This window comes from Perca fluviatilis, chromosome 14 (assembly GCF_010015445.1).
Source record: "Perca fluviatilis chromosome 14, GENO_Pfluv_1.0, whole genome shotgun sequence".
Lineage (NCBI taxonomy): Eukaryota > Metazoa > Chordata > Actinopteri > Perciformes > Percidae > Perca > Perca fluviatilis.
Window position 1 is genome coordinate 31,956,560 of NC_053125.1, and position 21,647 is coordinate 31,978,206.

The 21,647-nt window shown below is 39.9% G+C and overlaps 1 long non-coding RNA gene across 1 annotated transcript; it reads right to left on the reverse strand.

Moving 5' to 3' along the window:
- Positions 1-20,995: 20,995 nt before the first annotated feature.
- LOC120572976 lies at positions 20,996-21,647 on the reverse strand. Its single transcript, XR_005641549.1, has 2 exons — positions 21,300-21,647; positions 20,996-21,192 (listed from the first exon to the last, which is right to left on the reverse strand). It is a non-coding gene; the product is annotated as an uncharacterized LOC120572976 (long non-coding RNA).

The following is a 21,647-nucleotide window of genomic DNA, read 5'->3' on the forward strand; positions in this document are numbered from 1 at the left end:
GCCTGTGTTGTCGAGTTCAGCGGCCGGTGCTGCCTGTGTTGCTGCCCTCGCCGCGCCTGCGCCTTCCTTCCACAGATCCTGGCCTGCTGTGAGGTAGATGGAGCTCAGTCACGGCTGGCAACCCACAGCACTCCATACCCGCGCAGAGTCACCGCTAACACCGCTAATGGACCACTAAACGCCGCTGCTCTGACAGAGCTCCAGGGCCTGCAGCTCCCCTCTTCCTGCTAGCTAAATGCCCGGTGTGTGTGAGTGCGGTCAGCGAGATTGTTACACCAGCAATCTGTTACCACAGGTTTCAGTTAATCTTTTAATGTGTGTAATTATAATGTGTTGAGTTATTTAAACAAACGATTGGGGAAATAAGCGCCACTTGTCCTAAGTCTCATTGATAGAGCCTGCGGGCTGGATGAGCTCTATCAATGAGAGCTAGCTAGCCTCCTCTTAGAATTCCTCTGAAATTCACAAATATTCATCAACTTGAAATCGGACACTGTTAGCTTTATAAGACATTTAGTTAGATGTTGTGTAAGTGGTGTAACGAAATTCAAACTGTAAATATACTCGAATTACGCCAAAAAGGAAGCTAACTATCCGTGATTTGTAGCTAGGATTGAAGCGACAGTCACAGCTAACGAAACACTTGTCTTCACAAAAATTCATTAACTTGAAATCGGACACAGTTGTTAGCTTTATAAGACCTTTAGATGTTGTATAAGTGTTGTACGGTGTAACATGTGGTAAGAGATTGCTGGTGTAAAAGCTTCGCTGACCCGGCGCTCTCACTCTCACACAACGGGCCATTTAGCTAGCAGTATGATGGGGGTTGAAGGCCCTAGAGCTCTGTCAGGGCGCGGTGTTGGTAGTCCCTGCGCGGGCTGCCAGCCGTGACGGAGCTCCAAGTACCTCTAGCAGGCCGGGTCTGTGCAATGAGCAGGCCGGTGGCGGGGCAGCCACCGGGCGTGAGGAGGCAGCACCAGCGGCTGAACTCCCGACACAGTCTTACCCAAATTTGCAATTAGCCATCGAATTTTCGTGAAAGCGGCCCATATTTGGGGTTTATATAGTTGATTTCGCTTAAAAAGGTCTCAGAAGTGAATTTAATAACGAATAGCCCGACAAACAATGTATAACTTTGCGGTGTCTGAAATATGAGACCTGCGCCGAGTCTCCCATGTGTTTCTATGTAGTTTGCTCAAACCAATCAGCGCGTAGCTCATTCTGAATATTCATGAGCATACCATATTTGGAAGAAAAGCTCTTGTTCCAAATAGAGCCATATTCACAGGGTAGTTAAGGGCCAACACATTCTCACACCCAACTTCGTAAAATAAGGACCGTTTGGTCAGGGAGCCTTTCGTTCTTATTTGACCCGTTAAAAGTCTCCTTTAGCGTCTCAATATGGCGTGTTGGCCGGTCACTATTGCCGTCCCTTTTTTTCGGCTTTTGACGCCTTGGTCGGGATGGGTGAACCGGAATCGCGGAGGTTGGGTTTAAGAAGGAGAAAAACAACGGGGGAAGGCGCCTCAAAAGCCCGGGAAACACAACAGGGAGACAGGGGAAACAAAAGAGCCACACAGGGGGGCGTACACCGAAGCTCCTGAGTGAAAGTCCAGTGTTTTACCCACCTGCCACTCCAACGCAGCAATTTCTACATACCACTCACTAAATCTCATCCAACTGCGGCTCCCCAGTATGTGTACACAAATACGCTCGAAGGTGCCTTTTTGTCTCATCAGACGCTGAAGGACACTGTCCAAACGTTACTTATTTTACGAGTTCGAATGAGAACGGGTTGTAAGGGCCTAATAAAATAGCATTCAGGCAATTTTCAGCCCAACCAATGTTACAAATCCCATTAGGAGACATTAAGGAACAGTGTAAAATACCCCTATATAACTCATTCTATCACCCCTTTAAGGCCTTGGTTATAAACAGGGAGCTCTCATTACAGTCTGTTTCTCTAATAACACTCAAGAGTTAATAATAAAAAGAAAGCAATATGGCGCGGCATATTTAGCGACAACGTAGTGTTTGCATGAATGTCTGTCGGGGACCAGAATTAATGCCCAGCAACTTCGTTTCTATCGTCAAGTTTCTAGAACTTACCGACAAATGAATGAAAATAGAGCCAAAGCTATAAGAATGTTTATTTCTGGTTAGTCGGGGAATGGGTCCTGAAAGGCCAGCCTACACCACATCTGCCTCTATCACCAGTTAATTCAAAACCAGTTAAACCCGAAGGCTTACGATATGACCGGCTGACAGCGGCGTGATTAGGCTGCTGCTGAGGATGCTTAACGTCACCTGCTGTACATGACAATAGACCATTGGATCACACAATAGCGGAGTCACAGTGGAGTGAGTCAGCTGATAGGGGTCCATATTAGAACTTTACTCTTATCTCTGTCACCGTGAAGAACATTACAGTAATAAGCAGGACACAGAAATGTGGAATAAATTGATCACGAATCTAAAGTTATACAGCGCACTGGACATGCGGTTTATTTTTAGTCCAGAAAGCGTGTTCGCCCTCCGTGGCTTATTTAGATATATTAAAGATATGGCTACAGTATTTTTGACCATCGATGCAAATGTGAAAACTGTGTGAGGATACATGCGCGTGTGTTTTTATGTGTGTGCTTGGCTGTGTGTGGTGGCCTGCTGCATTAGCCTACTCTTCTGAGCCAGTGTATGAGAGCTGCAGTAATGATTGTTTGAACCAGGCTTGTTGGCTGGTATTTGAAATATGTTTGGTGGGCTAATCAGAGTTCTATGGTGCTGTTGTATCGGCAACTTTAAGTCAATCTCTCTCGTTCGCTCGTTTAGTAAACCGCGGCGGAGGTGGGAGGGCATCTGCGCGAGTGTGTGTAACGTTAGCCTATTTGTGTCAAGGGAAACTCAAAATTTCAGAGCACCCTCACTGAAATGTCCAGCAACCCCAAAGCACCAGCAAAAGAAAATATCTGGCGCCGCCACTGATGTGAATAGAGCGTGGGGGTAGCCTACTTTATGGGATTATAAATCTAAAAGGCTAATAATTTGGATATTGGTTGGATCTTGAGATAGGGTAAACATAGGCTTTGTCAAAAATAGTTTTTCCCACTTGTGTGCCAGGCATAATGTTGCCTATTCTTTTTTATTTTTTAAACTTAAAATACAAAGAAAAATGCACTGCTGTTGACTTTGTTTACTTCATTAATGTGTTTAATGTGTTAAGAATGGGAGTAGGGTTCGGTTCGGGGTTCGGCAGAATCTTAACCAGTAGGTTCGGTATTCGGCAGAACACCAAAAATCTGGGTTCGGTGCATCCCTACTTAGAACATTAATCTGAGTCTGTCAGCGGCAAAAACAGCACTTTTGTGAAGGTAAATACAAGCTGGACAATCACCCTATTAACTTAGATTGTAGCTTGTTTCTCCGCTGCCGACTGCAGAAATCTCGCTTAATACTCGACCAATGTCAAATATTGTGTTTCCCATCAGTCACTTAGACATAAAAACATAGGAACCAGCTCCCAGTCTGGGTTCAGGGGGCAGACACCGTCACCACATTTAAGAGTAAACTGAAAACTCTCCTCTTTGATAAAGCTTATAGTTAAGGAGTGAGGAGTTGCAGCGTCCGCCTAACCCGGCCCACCTGCTTCTCTTCGTAGTCATCAGATTTGTTTATCATATAATCAATAATATAGTGAGAGTAGAAGGAGGCAGGCCAGTACAACCCGGTCTCACGCCAGGTTGTGTAATAGTCACGTTATTTTGATTCATAAATTTGTGTACAGGTTACGATTTTGACGTTTTTTCGTGTGTAAAACCGACTTTTGAACGTTCAGGTCAGGCTACGCTAACCTGCTGCGGGACGCGACAACGGGGAAATGAGGCGCCACACGCCGGCCAAAACAACGGGACGGGCCGCCACTCGCGATCCACCGGTGCAGGGGCACACAACAACGGGGAAATGAAACGCCGCACAGCAGCCAAAACAACGGAACGGGCCGCCACTCGCTGGACACGATCCCCGGCCGCAGGGGCACACCACAACGGGGAAATGAAACACCACAACGGGGAAATGAAACGCCACAGTAACGAGACGGTTGGGGTTAGGAAAAAAAAAGAACGGGGAAAGGAACTGCAACACGCGGGACAAAGGTACTGCCATACGCGGGGCGCGATTCCCGGTCTCCGGGGTGAAAGTCCTGTGTTTTCTGACCCATCCACCACCCCGACCAACGTCCCTACGCGGACTTTCGCCTTATCAACTCCTCGCTACCGTCAGCGTTCTGGGATCACGAAATCTGCTTCCCATTAAAATGCATTACTTTCAAATTCGTAATCGCCACATGAAAAAAACATTGGCATTTACGTAACCTGTCCATGACTTAGTAGATTACAATAACGTGACTATATAACGACCTGGCATGAGACTGGGCTGGCCAGTACAGCCTCTCATCAATGTTTTCATTTGTTTCCTTTTGTATGCATCCTGTCCCAGAACTGCTTGTTACTAACCTACAGTGCCCTCCACAATAATTGGCACCCCTGTTTAAGATGGGGTCATGGACTTCTAAAAATTCTCCTTTTTTGTAAACAACATAGAACTCAAATGCAAAAAAAGAGAAAAATCCAACCTTTTATTTAAGTACATTACTTTGGTGGTAAAAAAAAAAAAATCGCATTTAGAAAAGAAAACTTGAAATCATGTGTCCCACAATTATTGGCACCCCTAACAATTCCGGCGAAAAATTTAATATATTTTTTTTAAATATTTTTCTGTAGTTGCTAAAGTTGGTCAGGGTATCTAGGAACTTTTAAATAGTAATGACTTCCTGTTTCCCTGGGGTATATAAACATGATGTGACACAGAGTCCTAATTCTCTTACCCATTTGTCAACATGGCAAAGACAAGAGAACACACAATTCAAGTAAGGCAGATGTGTGGCGGCCTTCATAAGTCAGGCAATGGCTACAAGAAAATAGCCACTCGCTTTAACTTGCCCGTATCTACAGTCAGAGGAATCATTAAGAAGTTTAAAACAACTGGAACAGTGACAAACAAGGCTGGAAGAGGTCCCCGAAGTTTATCGTCGCCACAACGCACAGTGGGAGAGGAGGTAAGAGAAGTAAAAAGTCCTAAGCTCACTGTCACAGAATTGCATCAAACAGTGGCATCTTGGGGTCACGGTCTCAAAACAACCATCAGGCGCACGCCTCTACATGCAAACACGCTGTTTGGGAGGCGGCACGGAAAAAGCCTTTTCTCACTAACACTCACAAACGAAACGTCTGGAGTTTGCTAAGCGGCACTGGGACTTCAACTGGGATTGTGTGCTTTGGTCAGATGAGACTAAGATTGAGCTTTTGGCAACAAACACTCTAAGTGGGGCTGGCGTGGGAAACAAAAGATGAGTATGCCGAAAAGCACCTCATGCCCACCGTGAAGTATGGTGGAGGATCTGTGATGCTTTGGGGCTGTTTCTCTTCCAAAGGCCCTGGGAACCTTGTTAGGGTGCATGGCATTATGAATGCTTTGAACTACCAGGACATTTTAAATAAAAACCTGATGGCCTCTGCCAGAAAGCTGAAGATGGGTCGTCACTGGGTCTTTCAGCAGGATAATGATCCTAAACATGTGGCAAAATCTAAACAAAAATGGTTCAGCAGTCACCAACTCAAGGTCCTCCCATGGCCATCTCAGTCCCCAGACCTCAACCCAATCAAAAACCTGTGGGGTGAGCTAAAGAGGAGAGTGCATGAGAGAGGACCCAGGACTCTGGATGATCTAGAAAGATTGTGCAAAGAAGAATGGTCAAAGATCCCTCTCTCTGTGTTCTCCAATCTTGTGAAATGTTATAGAAGGAGATTAAGTGCTGTCTTGTTGGCAAAAGGGGGTTGTACAAAGTATTAACATCAGTGGTGCCAATAATTGTGGGACACATGATTAACATTTTTTTTTCTAAATGTGTGATTTATTTTTTTTACCACCAAAGTAATGTACTTACATAAAAGGTTGGATTTTTCTCTTTTTTTGCATTTGAGTTCTATGTTGTTTAAAAAAAAGGAGAATTTTTAGAAGTCCATGACCCCATCTTAAACAGGGGTGCCAATTATTGTGGAGGGCACTGTAGCTCTGGGGAGTTTACTCCCCGGAGTCCTTATGTTTCTTCCTCGCAGAGCTATGCTCTGCGATTCTATGTAATGTCCAGCCGCGTCCTGCTGCGTCCACCGCATCCACCCATGCTCTGCAGCGCCACGTTTCATCCCACAACACCCTGCTGTGATGTTCATACGCACAGAGTAGTCAGGATCCGGTATAGGAGACTGCACTACTCAGTATGACACGATGTGCCCTGCTATGACATGAACTACAACGACTACCTTCGAAGTCACTGTTCCATTATCTTTAATGTGACTATTATTGCCACTGTTCATCACACCCCCAACCGGCCCCGTCAGACACCGCCTACCAAGAGTCTGGGTCTGCCGAGGTTTCTTCCTAAAAGGGAGTTTTTCCTCGCCACTGTCACAATAGCTACTGCTAATGCTTGCTCTTGAGGGAATTACTGTAATTGTTGGGGTTTTGTAAATTATAGAGTGTGGTCTAGACCTACTCTATCTGTAAAGTGTCTCGAGATAACTCTATTATGATTTGATACTATAAATAAAATTGAATTGAATTGAATTGAAATCCAGGTTGTAAAAAACAGTAACTTTAACTTTGTGTGATATTATTTAACTTATCAGTTTTGAATTCTCAGCTAATAACATGTAACAGGACTTGGTATGGAATGCAAAATGTAGCATGAAAGTTTGTGTGCTGTTTACATTGACTGTACATATTAACAGTTTATGGTTGTTTAGCTGTCAGCTGCACATGCTACGGTGGCCCTGAAGTGCAAGTCACAACAGCAATTAGAAAAACGCAACAACAAATTATAAAACACATCGGCAAATAGGAAAACAAAACGGGAAATAGGAAAACAAAATGGTAAATAGGAAAATACGACAACAAATATGAAAACACTTGAACAAATCACAAAACATGGCATTAACTTCTACCGGGAAAGGAAGGGCCTATCTGTTATGGTTTTGTTTGTTTCTGTTTCCTGTTTTATTTTGGTATTCTAGTTTTCTATCTTGTCTTGTCTGTTTTACTTCCTGCCCTGTATTTTCCCGCCTTTTTTATCCTTCTGCCCAGCCCTAATGTGTTTCACCTGTTTCCCTCTCCTTGTGTCAGCTGTCTCTTGTTACCTCATTACCCTGTATATTTAGTCTCTGTCTTTTCCCTTGTCTGTTGTCAGGTCATTGGCCCTCATTTATGAAATGTGCGTACGACCTAAAACAGGCGTAGGACGGGCGTACGCCGATTCCTACGCAAAGCTCGCCATTTATAAATTTGAACGTGAGTGTAGGCTGCGATAAAATCTCATGTCTGGTCTGAACTTGTGTACACAAGTTTCCGAGTCAGTGTGGCCTTGCGGTGCAGCAGTTTATCAGGAGAAGGAGAAGTAATCAGTTGATCATTTATCAGCAATGGCAGATCTGGCTCTTTTAGAAGACCTCTATGAGCCGGTACAACAGTGCACACGTACGCGCACGTGCCACGGTGGAGCACTCCATTGGATTGTTTAAGGGCAGATGGCTTGCATCAGCGGGGGGACCCTACTATACACGGCAGAAAAAGTCTGCAACATTGTTTTAGCCTGTGGGGTTCTGCACAACATCTCGCATGAAAACAGGGTTGCAGAACAGCCCCAACTGGGGGCTATACCAAGGAGACAGGATATTATTCCTCGCTTTTAAAAGGTAGCCTTTAGTGTTATGTTTGGCAATGATATTCAATACAGGAAACATGACAATGCACAACATTTTTATTTATTATTCAGGTTTTCATTTCTCTGTCGTGAACAATCTATTTCTGCCATTGACCGAGTTATTTCGGCTTGTTTTTCCAGCCCCTGTGCTGTCAGGAGACAGGGTCGAGGTGGTGGTCCAGCACGGGTGGCGGAGGACACGAGCTCTCCATCAGCTGTTGTCTCGTTGACTCATGAAAAAAAACACGAGTAAAAAAAAAAGACACTGCATAAACTCCGCTACCGCTAGCTATTTAAATATAGGTACACCATGTAGGCCTATAAGAGATTACAATAAAGCCTGTATATTACTATTAGGACTATAGAAAATGTGTCAAGGATGTATAAATTAAAAGGCTAAACTTCAGCTGCAGTCTGATTTACTACGGCAACACTGTTGACCGCATCAGTGATCTCTTTTCATCCCGCATTCTTTCTACAGCCTTTAATACCAGTTTTCGGGCTGCCAGATAATAAAACGGAGATATCAGGGTTTCCATCTCCACCTCTGAAAAGTGCCGCTTCTCAGCTGGATTACGTCTCACCATGTTGTAAATTGTAGGGGCGAGGCCTCAAAACCTAGAATATATTGGGGCGTGATATTTAAATTACGATCGTTTCCAGCCGCTGCATTTATCAATGTACGAGCATTCTTACGCTCTGATTGGTGTGATACGAACGTTTCATGAATCAAACATGAAGCCTGTCGTAAGATGATATCTGCGCTCATATCTGCGCTGGTTTCTACGTTAGGTTGATAAATGAGGGCCACTGTGTTTACTGTGTATGGGTTTCTGTGCTGGAGTTTGTTGTTGACCCCTTTTTGGTCTCGGTGTTCCTGTTATTTGTTTATTCCTGTTTTTGGATTCTGCCTGTTCCTGCTTATACTCTGCCTGCTGTATCAAGACACCTTTTGTTTTGGTATGAACTGAGATTTATCATTAAATCTTTTGACAAACCTACACTACCTGCCAGTCTCTGCATTTGGGTACAACACATTCTCTATAGCCATGACACTATCTAGCAGAAGACGGACCCTCCTGATTGGACAGACGCACTCTCTGTCTTTTGCGCTCCCAAATCACCCACAATCCTATGCGCAGCTTAAATAATAAAAAAAAAAACAATGGCGTACCTAAGCGGGAGTTGGAGTGGCATCGCTGATGGCACAATTATAATTTAAATGTAAGTATATTTAGTGTTTTCTGTACATTTGTTATCACTGTTAATGTGTTACATCAATGTGAAGCATAATGCATTATTGCTGGTACAAATTGCTATTATAATTATGTTGATACACCCTGAGCCAACGTTAAGCTAACTGAACCGATCGTTTAACATTAGGCTGTTAGCTAGCTGGGTTGATGTCTTTAATGCCATTTGTGTTCGTAAAGTTTAATGTCTGGTGGCATTTTCATCTCTTTTTATAAGCCATTACTGTATATGCGCAACGTTATCAGTTGTAGCTGCAGGATGGGAAGAAGAGCTACCTCTTTTTAATTTCACTAGCAACGTTAAATGAAAGCTAAAATGTATGAGTAGTTTCCCTTGTAACAAGTATAACGTTCCGTTATAGCATTCATAACGGTAAATATCTATTTCTTGTGTTTGCTGTCTTTTTAACAGGGGACAAACTGAGGCTGCACTAGCATCACCAGAAGGGAGAGATGAGAAGGAGAGCGAAAGCAAAAGACAAGCAGGGAGACAGATGCCAAAGAGAAATGTTGAATGGTAGTCCAGTCATTTTAAGCCAAAATGGGGGTCAACCATGAACAAATTGCAACAGAATCAAACTCAACAGGTTTTGTATCCTCAATATGTCCTGAGTAAATAAAAAGCCCCAAAGTACCCCATTAGGGGAAAGTTTAGAAAAATACCCAAATATAGCCCATTAATGCAGCTATTCTTTTTTTCACGTGAATAGGGTAAAACTTTTAACCTTTAGATATCACCATGAAAATTACTGAGTTGATTATTTATATCAAGACAAACAAAATGTATTACACGTTTTTTTTTTTTTAAGTGTTTATCAACATGGGCAAACCGTATCAATGGGCAAACAGTGGGCAAACATCTAAACATTGGGTATAGCCAGGTCAAAATGTCTTGTTGAAATATAACAGTACAAAACTTGTGTTGAGGTCTGAATGGAACCCATTTAGGCTACCCATGAGCCAGGAAGAAGTACTTTAAACCATCCTTTTATTAATTATTATTGCAGAGATGCGGAACAGGACCTACCTTTTTGTGTTCTGCATTCTCCTTACTCTTGTATCCTGTTGTTCCCTCAGACTCATCCCCCAGTAACAGTCCCACAGCCCCAGCCCCAAACCCCATCTCTAATTAGATTTATGCACAGTTGGGTTAACCAACACTTTCAAAAAACTTTTAATATATTTGTTTGTCTTCATGTAAATCAACTCAATAATTTTCATGGTGATATCTAAAGGTTAAAATGTTTACCCTATCCACGTGAGAAAAAGAATGAATAGGTGTATGAATGGGCTATATTTGGGTCTTTTTCTAAACTTTCCCCTAATGGGATTCTTCTGGGCTTTTTTTCCCTTACTCAGGACATATTGAGAACACCATCTGTTGAGTTTGCTTTTGTTGCAATTTGTTCAAACTTTTTTCATAAAAAGACTGGACTATAGATTACATGCTATATTAGAGATTGCCATTCAGAAAATAAATGCATTACAATTACTGGTTTGTCTGTGTCTTTACGTTTATGGGTGTGTGTGTATATAATATAAACTGTTTTTCAATGTTTATTTTTCCATCAAATTATGACCTGGACACAGGAAACCTTTAACTGAATAATTATATTCAGATGCTACCTCTTTTAAGTCTGTCGTTAGGTATACAAGTTCTAAAAAGACCTTGACGAAACCTGTATCTTTATTATAACATGTATTCAAACATTACTATATACTGTATATTCAACATGAAGCGACGATCAGACTCAGCAGTTGATGATGGTGTTGCTTCCAGACTGCAGACAGAAGGAGAAATCTTTAGGTTAGTCCAGTAATTATCCAACTGGTCCTGGTAACATCAGAATTGTATTACAAGTATGTTTAAGCATATTGTAACATGAAGGTACTTCATGTAACTGTGTAGTGGTGTAGTTTCTTCATCATGGTCTTAACTGACAACTGTTGACCATTTAACACACTTACACCTACCTCTACTGTGTTAGTGGGTGTTTATCAATGGTGTTGTGCCTTTTCATATGTTGGTTGTAGCCTTGTAGCTTGTGTGTTTACAGTACTATTCAACCTTTCTCACTTGCAGTTTACTGCATATCATACTGCCTGTGGCAACCTCCATTAGCTGGTAGCGTTTCCCTTGCAGTTAGTGATCATATTTTGCACTGCATTTGTCTGAAAGCTAGAAGTTACTGGAAAATTAACTAATGTTACATACATACAGCATGCAGTTAACTAGAGTTAAGTTAATGTAAACGGTTAGCTACTGTAAACTTAATGTAATTAAGATTAATTAATGCAATTCTTACCGGTAAGTGTTATGACAACTACAAACATGAACTCACATGAGTTTTTAATTTATTGACATGGGATAAATAAGAGAAAACAACTATTGCTCACATTAAAGCCTATCAGTGTCGGTAACGTTACCTACCTTTGCACGCTACGGGCAAAGTTCCTGACAGAATATTCTCCTCCTGCAAGCAGACTGACGTATTTTCACCTCCTCAATTTCAGCAAAATAAAAAAGAACAGCACAGTTCACAGTTCCAGATCCATTTCATCCATTGTTTTGAAATGAGAAACGGCTAGTCCATCTGTTAAAAGCATAGACAGTGAGGTGCCTTTCCATGTTTTTTCACCTCTCCTTCCTGTTAAAAGACAGACAGTGCGTCTGTCCAATCAGGAGGGTCTGTCCTCTACGGTGGCCGGGAAGTGCAATGCAACATTACAAAGAATGAAACACTTTTACAAAGCTCGAGACAAATTTACATTTTGGAAAACAAATTTACATTTTGGAAAACAAATTTACATTTTGGAAAACAAATTTACATTTTGGAAAACAAATTTACATTTTGGAAAACAAAATAACATTTTCGAAAACAAATTTACATTTTAGAAAACAAATTTACATTTTCGAAAACAAATTTACATTTTAGAAAACAAATTAACAAGATGCAAAACACTTTTACCAGTCCCGAAACAAATTTACAAATGACAGATTCTTCACGGAAAGGGAATGTACCACATACCGGAAGTGATGAGGTGTTGTTGGTGAGCGCAGTCAATTTGTGTTGTTGTGAGTGAGTATATGGCGTGAATGAAGTTTATGGTGACTTTGCCGTGTGGTCGGTGTTTGGAGTTTTAATATGACGCGGACCTGACGAAACATTGGAAAAACAGGGAACGTGCTCGACAGGCGGCGGCGGATCGGCTACAGCAGGGGGCAGCTGAGTCCATCTGCAGCTGCAGGACCTGGAGCTCACTGCCCATTCCTGGGAGCCAAAACGACACCACGCAGCTGGAGACCCAGGCCGTATTGCCGGGGCCCGCTGGAGGAGAGAAAAGCCCGGGAGAATCAGATCCAGGACTGAACGGAGCGGACTGTCACAGCCTGCTGAAGTTTAAATCACAGGTTTCCTAAAGGGAGTCTGGGCGGGACTCGGACTGTGGATCACGAAACACGCTTAAAGTCTCGTTAAATAAATAAATACATGCAGAAATAAATTAATCATTAGTGTTTAAACTTCACTTTGAAGCAGAACCTCTTAGTTCAGAAGGGTGAAGTTTCCGTTTGTACTCATCTGTGAACTGATTATAATAAATATTCTTTGTATTAACACATTAATTAGTCTCTTTGTCTTTTTGTTTAAAAAACTAGAACAACGCATGAGATTTTGACGCGATTTATAGTGATTTTATTTCCGTTAGACCTTTGCCTACATTGACGGCTGATGCATTAAAGACGGCCCATAGACAGTATATAAGGGAGTGCCTCCCCTGTTCCAAGATGGCGGCTCTATTGACGATTCGATCCATAACCGTCTAGTCAAGGCCATGTATACAACACCTCATCACTTCCGGTATGTGGTACATTCCCTTCCGTGAAGAATCTGTCATTTGTAAATTTGTTTCGGACTGGTAAAAGTGTTTTGCATCTTGTTAATTTGTTTTCTAAAATGTAAATTTGTTTTCGAAAATGTAAATTTGTTTTCTAAAATGTTATTTTGTTTTCCAAAATGTAAATTTGTTTTCTAAAATGTAAATTTGTTTTCTAAAATGTTATTTTGTTTTCCAAAATGTAAATTTGTTTTCTAAAATGTAAATTTGTTTTCGAAAATGTTATTTTGTTTTCCAAAATGTAAATTTGTTTTCTAAAATGTTATTTTGTTTTCCAAAATGTAAATTTGTTTTCTAAAATGTTATTTTGTTTTCCAAAATGTAAATTTGTTTTCGAAAATGTCATTTTGTTTTCCAAAATGTAAATTTGTTTTCTAAAATGTTATTTTGTTTTCCAAAATGTAAATTTGTTTTCTAAAATGTTATTTTGTTTTCCAAAATGTAAATTTGTTTTCCAAAATGTAAAAGTGTTTCATTCTTTGTAATGTTGCATTGCACTTCCCGGCCACCGTAGTCCTCTGCTATATAGGCCCTACCTTTTCCGGTAGAAGTTAATGCCGTGTTTTGTGATTTGTTGAAGTGTTTTCCTATTTGCTGTCGTGTTTTCCTATTTGCCATTGTGCTTTGTGATTTGTTGAAATGTTTTCATATTTACTGTCGTGTTTTCCGATTTGCCGTTTTGTTTTCCTATTTGCCGTTGTGATTCACACTTCAGGGCCACTGTAACCGGGGATTTCCACTGGATGCGTAACGGCTGCGGACCGGCTCCGCTGCGTGCTCCGCCGTCGATCAATACCCACCGGGTTCGGATTTGTTGTGGAACGGCTGCAGCCGTGACTGACAGCTGTAGTCACCAGGACAACACGAGATCTCGCGAATTCATGTAGAATAGAACCACAAAACCAACACCAGTTAGTTTCCATCCAGAGGACTAGAGGGGAAACAACTCTGTGCTGTGTTTTTAAGGTGTAGTGCAGGGAAATATGACCCGCCGTGAGCACGGTGTATTTTATTTTGAAAATTAACCGGATATTTATTTTGCTTCTGTGCTCGACTTCCTGTCCCGCACTATCTGTCGTGTACTGAATTGCTGCCAAACTCTCCGTCGTCCATCAAAAATAGAAGCTCTGCGTATCTGTTGCGGACTGACGGAACTGGGACGGAGTAGGGACGCAGACGTTCCGGACATCGGCGGAGCGGGGGGGTGGCTAATTGGGCTTGAGCCCCGAATGTTTTGTCAAAAGCCCCGAATCTTTTAGGTTTTTTAAAATAACTTCAACTTTGTTTCATTTCCTTAAGTTCCTTAAGTTATGGAGATAACACAGTTTTTTATACGGAACAGGAACACTAGTAACCATAGTAACAGACCTCAGCGGCCGGAGAGTGATTCAGAAGCAGCGTCAGACCAACCGCAGACAAGTGGTGCAGGTTTGGGAATCCGCTGTTGTGACACTTGAGTTAAGTCAATGGTGACTGCAGGCTCTCAAGTGTCACGAATTGAGCGTGACAGTCACTCATTTCGGTCTTTTGTCATGCACTCCCACCACACATTGTATTTCTCACGTGGAAAAACTATTTATAATAATAAATTGAATATGCCGCAGCGCCCAAAATGTCTCTGGCGCGCCGCTCTCACTATGGAACCGGCAGGAATCAAGCGCGGCTCGCCTGGAGTTGTTAGTCGAGCCTGCCACTTATCAGCCAATCAAAAAAAAGAAAGGGGCTACACAATAGCTAATAAGATTTAACGCAACAACCAATGAAAAAAAGCAAAGAGCAGCGTACAGACACTTCCCTAAATATTCGCTCATTCAGAGACCAGAGACCCAAACAGGGCTCTGAGTCTGTCAGACGGTCTGAGATCTACCGTATCAGCAGAGCAATCACGTAATGCACAGCAGATTATGGTGCAGGTAGATTATTTTGTGAAATACATTGACTATTATAAATTTTATTTTTCTCAAAATATCACGACTCTTCCAAAACTCAGATAACACAGATATATTTTTTAATGTGCACAAAGTTTTGGACATGAGCAGAAATCTTGCTCAAACAAATCTGAAATATTACAGTCCAGGGGTTTATTAATTCATTAAAATGAATTAATTTATCATTGACGTGAATAATTGTCATATGCACATTTAAGGAGGTTACTTCCTCAACAAAAGATGCAAAAGAAAAGGGAAGATGATGATACTAGGCTACATGTGTGCTGACTCAGATATAATTAGAAAAGCTGATCTACAGGAGAATAAATAGATGAAAGCAATACAGAATGCCTGAGAGCATTACTTCCATATATTCCATTATGTTTTTATATTTGGATTATAATCTATGTTTACCTTTTTACATAAAGATTTCCAGCATCAATTTATTCAGAAAAAGGTATAAATAGGTGCATACAAATTCACTAGAATGCAGGAAATGAAGAGTTTAATGCTCAATACTTTCTGGGGGAGGACCCCCATACCCCCCCACATCATAAGTCACCATGCGAAAATTGAATAAATACTTTGTATTTAGTTGAATTGTCAGTGCCATGTGTCAAATCTTTTGTTGTGTAAATCTGAGCAATTATTAATAATAACAAAATCACTAATAATAATATTAATGAAACACTGTCGTGGAAGTTTTCCTTGAAGCAGCAAAGTTAGTGATATTCATGATAAAATCAAAACGAATAACGACTGTTTGAGAATTAAACCAAAGTTTGGTCTTTGAGTATTTATTTACATTTGCAAATGGAGAAAACACAGTTTCAAAGGTACACAACTGAAAATGTCTTTCCCTAACTAGAAACCCAAAAATCAAAACATCTTACAGTGAAGAAACTCTGTTAAGCCACCCCTCTTCAAATATCTTTAGCATGCTGCCACTTTTCTAAAAAATACCATAGACAGTCAGATGAATTTACAACCTTCCATTCTGCTCCAGAGAGCTGCTTATCTCAGGAGACAGAAAGAGATACGGTTCAGACAGTGTTATAGCCTTCTTCACTTTATCTGCAAGAAATAAACAAATGAGGAGCTGCCATTCTTTAGCGAAAATAACTTCTGCTATTGCTCACAGTCTACAAGGCCAGCTCTCTCACTGGTGCCTTTAAGTCTACAGGAAAGAACAGGATTATGTGGAGGTTTAAAACAATCTTTAAACAAATGGTCAATATTAACAAAAACAAATGGTTAAAATAAAATTTGCCACCACAGTTCACCCTTTTGATTACAAAATAATCACAAAAATAAATTTTACTTTTAAAGATTCAACCCTTATTATAGAATTAATCACACTTCTTATTATTCAACCTTATAGATCTTCATGTCTATTTCTTACATGTTAAATGGAAAGGTACAAAAAAACCTCTTTTAATAGTAGCAAGAATCAATCTCACACAGTATCAAAGACGGTGTCCAAACATTATTATCATATTCGTAAAGACGGAATACATCAGAAGGCTCAATCATATTTACCATAAGAATGAAGTGAACTTTTTTTCTTGATTAGGGTAACGACATAGCAAACAAAAAAAAATAAAAAATCCGAAGACCAAACATAATCTGCTAAAATCCCTGGACCTTAATGTCACTGGTTAATGTCACATCAGACTAGTGCCTTATAATTTGTGTAAAGAATGTGTTATGTATTTAACCATTAAAATAACCTGGTATGAAGTGTGAACATTTACTAATTCATATCTACCCATGCGTATGTCCATTGACAACCCATGGTTAAACCCCAAGTACTACAAACCCATACGGCGAAGTCAAATTTTCCATAAAGCTGATAATTAAGTGTGAACAATAGCATCAAATGCTTCCCTCCTATTTGGTTATTTTAATATAAATCAATTGAAGCACGCTCAGTGCAATTATCAAAGCTCTCACAGAGTGAAAGTTGAGAAGAATCAGAATCAAACTGACCCCTCCTTGTCTCTAACATCATTAAGTGCTGTCAGAGCACAAATAAAATTCAGTTATTCTGTGTGTGTGGTTTCACTGGAAATAGCTTACTTCTGTAAGTGAAGAAATAGTGAACAAAAATCATTATAACCTACATCACTTATACATTTCCTAACTAAACCCAAGTAATTCCTTATTAGAAAATGTATCTATTAGATAATCTTTCAAGAGTCTAAGTCAAATGTGGTGTTTATGTGTCGGCAATGTGGAAAGTGAAATTACCTCAATGTAATAAAAGATCCACAAGGAACTTTTCCTAGGTTATAAAGCACACAACAAAATGGCCTAGGTCTTTATACTTAACTTTGTTCAATATTAACAATATTGCTGTTTAGGAATAATTTACTTTCTTTCATCAATCTATCAGTTAGATTTGTGTGGTCATGAGGAACCACATAAGGTACAAAACCCCAATTAGCCCCAATTTAGTAGCATTCGTATGCCAAACATCCCAATGCCTGTTATTGGAACATAAGAGTGGACGTAAGTTAATCATTACAGTAATATCGGCTCTGTACTAGTACTTATTGTGTTCCAACCACCATTTTCTCCTTGACATGAAAAGTAGTGAGCATCACTCGTCTTTCCCTCCATGTTCTTCACTAGTCGTCCTAGTGGGTTGGTGTATGTAAATGTTGGGAGGAATGGTTACACGTGATTTATCATATTTTTCTCTCATCAAAAATAAAATGCAAAAACCATAAATGCAATAGAAAATCGTAAATGCAGTAATGAAGAATAAACACACTACAAATGTGGAAAACCCCCATGTTCTTCTTGAAGGGTACCTGTTGCAGTCCTTTCTGTCCATGTGTGTGTGTCAAAGCACACTGCTCTGAGTCACAGAGGAATGTCAACATCTCCTCAAAAGAATGTGCAGTGAGTGTGTGTGTGTTCAGAGAGAGAGAGGTGGTGTGTCCTCTACAATTGTGAAGTATATTCTCTGTCACTGTCAGAGAATGTGCTGTGTGGTTGTCAGAGAAGACATCAGTATCACTGCTGTCTTCTGAAATGATTTTGAACAGCAGGCTACAATACCAGTATGTAGCTTCTGGTTTTTCCTCCGTGGAAAAACTTCTCGTTTTTCTCCTCTCTCAATTTGTTGCAAACAGTGAGAAAACTCCAGTTTTCCCCGATTGATTTCAGAGATAGCACAGAAACGCCGTCTGTCAGGCTGATCTCTGAATCGATTTCCCTCGTAGGTGACTCAGCAGAGGATCTGCTCGTCACTTGTTGCAGGTTGCAGAAAAACCTGTTCTCTCCTCCACATCTGGAACCTTTTGTAGTGATGCGTGTATCCAGGTGACTCTCCCTGGAACCTTTCACTGCCCCGTGTCACTGGAAGGATCTCGATGGTCACCGTCTATTTGCCAATTCTTCCTCCTGAAGTTGTTATCACCACAGAATCCCCAGACTTGACACCAGGGCCCAGTTTTTCAAAAGGTTTAATCCGGATAAAATTGATCCGGATTTAGTAATCTTTTTTTTTGCGATCCGTGATCACGTAATCCAGCTTACTTTTGAGGCAGTTTTTCAAAGCAACATTGGATTGGATCAATCTGATCCGGATAGGAACTTTTCAGGATCACCAAATCTGGATAACCAGTGCTCAAACAGGATAGGAAATCACAATGTATAACTATAGATATGTAAAGAGCAACAAGTAGAATAGCCAGTGTGGGGTCAATATAAGTTTATTCATATTTGAAATGAAAACACACACATTTAAAAAAAACTAAAAACAAGAAAAACCCCACCCCTGCATTCTGCCAGAACGAGCAACCAGGACGTGCAACAAGGGACGCAATAGTTAGACACTATTTCTGATTTGGATTTGTTTTGGATTTCAAAAATCGGTGATTGCCATTCTTTGCATTTTTTTGGTTATTCTGTAATCATTGCTAATAAATATTCTAAAAACAAATATTTTAGATTGTGATGAATATATATATCAATTAGTAACAGAATAAAATGTATTGTTTTTGGTCAATTTTGACAGCTGTTTGGGGGATTATTTAATGAGGCCAAACTCTTTCTACTTTGCTGTAGGCCTATACTGAAAGGCTGAATACGTTAAAGCCTACCTAATCACTGTAGCCTGACGGATGAACAAATAAAATTAAAACCTTATGAATAAATAGGATATCTTGTAAGATACTGCATGATCCAAATATAGTATTATTTGATACATTTTTAAAGTTTTCATTACATTTTGGGCATGAAATCCACGCTGAATCCACCCTTCTGATGGGATCAGTTTAATCCAGATTTTTTGGATCAAAGTGATCCAAATCCTACAAAAAAGTTCTGAAAAACCCAAACTAAAGGTTTGATCCGGATCAAAACCAAGATTGGATTACGTGATCTAATCAGATTATGTAATCCGTTTTTTCTTTTGAAAAACCCATTTTCAAGATTTGATCCAATCCGTTATCCAAAATCCTAGAGGATTACTTTTGAAAAACTGGGCCCTGGATTCTTACGGCCAAAAGAGCAGAAGAAAATTCTCACGCAATAACCTAACCTAACCTATCATTTCCCTTATACTGCCGTGGAAGAAATAGGTGTTTTTTATTATGGGCCTCTCCCTACCTATGTCAAAAAAAAATTATTTAGAGCAAAATTCTTTGGAGCAAATCAGAATCAACAAAACAAAAGCTATTACTATTGCATCCCCTTACACTCCTGTGTCAATCAGGGGGTAGATGATCCTTCTTAATAGTCTATCAATTTTGTTCTCACCTAAGCAGATTTTTTTTTTTAAATGTACAATTGTTAACTATTCTATCACTTTGGTTATTCAAGGTCTTTTAAGCTATAGCTACAGTGATGTCACAACAAATGTTTCAAACGTCTTTAGAAAAATCATTTAACACTATTTATTTCCCTTGCTACTTTTCCCTTTCTCTTTATTAAACCCCTTATTTATCATTGCTACTATATCCCTCCTATTTGAGACATGACAAAGTTCATGACTCAAAAGCAATATAAATAATCTGTTTAATATTCTAATCCTTAACATTGTTCTAGGTTTTACAGCAAATCCTGTTTATCAGTAACAAAAGTTCAATGAATAATTTCTTTAGATGAAATTCACCACAGTAAATTGTTTCAACGTCAACATCAACTAATTTAGTTTAGACTATTGGTGACATAGCAACTCAAAAACTCATTGGAGTACAATATGAAACGTACTGCTTTTAGGATAAAATTTCATTTAAACCTGCATTTATGCAATATCACCATTAAATATAGTTTACAAACCAAAGTAACACTAATTACCATCTGCTAGTTCCAAGAATCATTACAAATTAAAGTTTTTAGCCTTCTATTTATCCAAATCGTTACCTGTTATGGGAAGCATCATATCGTATATCATTCAACAAAAATGTATATCAAAATCATTTCTTTAAACCAAAATTTCACTTGTACTACTCATGTTTGGTTTTAGCTTGTGTCTTATCTCTGTGTGGTGTGTGTGTGTGTGTGTCTCCTCCTCTGGCTGTCCTCTCTCAAAGAAAGAAAGATTTCTCCAAGGTACATAAACACACTGTTATTCTTTTTGTAATTTATGGCATCATTAATTAACAACTCAATGTATTCCTCACAAAAGGCGTGTCAAGGTGTACAGCTTACCATCACCCAGAACTATAAAATGATATTTACTGTCTTTTCTACTGGAACACTGAGAAAAGAAAAACGTTAGACAAAACAACAGAGTATCAAAACTATGGAGCTAAATCGGGGCCAAATGTTTTGTTCATTTGAAAAAAAAATATATAGTTGAAAAAATAAAGCTTGAAATTGAAAATTTAAGTTTTGGTCAAAACTTGGAAAAAATAAAACCATGTATTCAAACTTAAAATAAGTGTACAAATTTTTCTTTCATTTTGAATAAAATATAGATTAAATTCTGGAATTATTTTGAATAAATTATAATTTTTCATTTTTCACTTTTATATTTGTTTTCAGTTCCACATTTCATGTTTTCAGATTCAAAACTTATTTATTTTACGCCTTCAAATCTTTTTTTTTTGTCAGGCTCTGGACGGGGTAGGACACAGAAGCGGAACACAGGGTGAGATGGATAATACTACAGTTTATTATAAAAAAAATGAATACTGTAGATGGTGTTTCCGTCGAGGAGGTTATGGGAGGGTATGGGTTGGTAGCGGCTCAGCAGGAACAACGGCAGGCGAGAATAGTTGGCAACAGGCTGGGGAATCCAGGGACACGGAGAGCAAGGCAGTGGTTGGCAGTGGAGGGAGAACGGCGTCTAGTAGGTAGATCACAAAAAACAATGAGAAAAGAAAAAGGCAAAACAACAGGTAAACTGGAGATAGCAAAGTAGGCCTAATGTACAGAAACACAAGTGGTAGTTACTTGGCTGAGACAATTATCTGGCGGGGACTGAAAGCAAACCTCTCCCTTATGTAGGGAGTGTGGCAATCAGCCCCAGGTGCGTGGACTGGAGCAGGTGTAGTTGATAATAGATGATTGCAGCAACCTTGGTGCCTTCAGGGACAGTGGGAATTTCCGGAAACTGAGGAACAACAAAAAAAAGACGGACGGAGACAAACAACACAGACACAAAAGGGCAAAGGCAAGGGAGACACACAGAAAGGGAAGGGGAGACAACTCAGGGAGGTGGGGCCCTGACATTTTTACGCCTTCAAATCTTTTTTTCGGTTTCAGATCATTTTTTTTCGGTTTGAGACTTTTGGCCCTGAT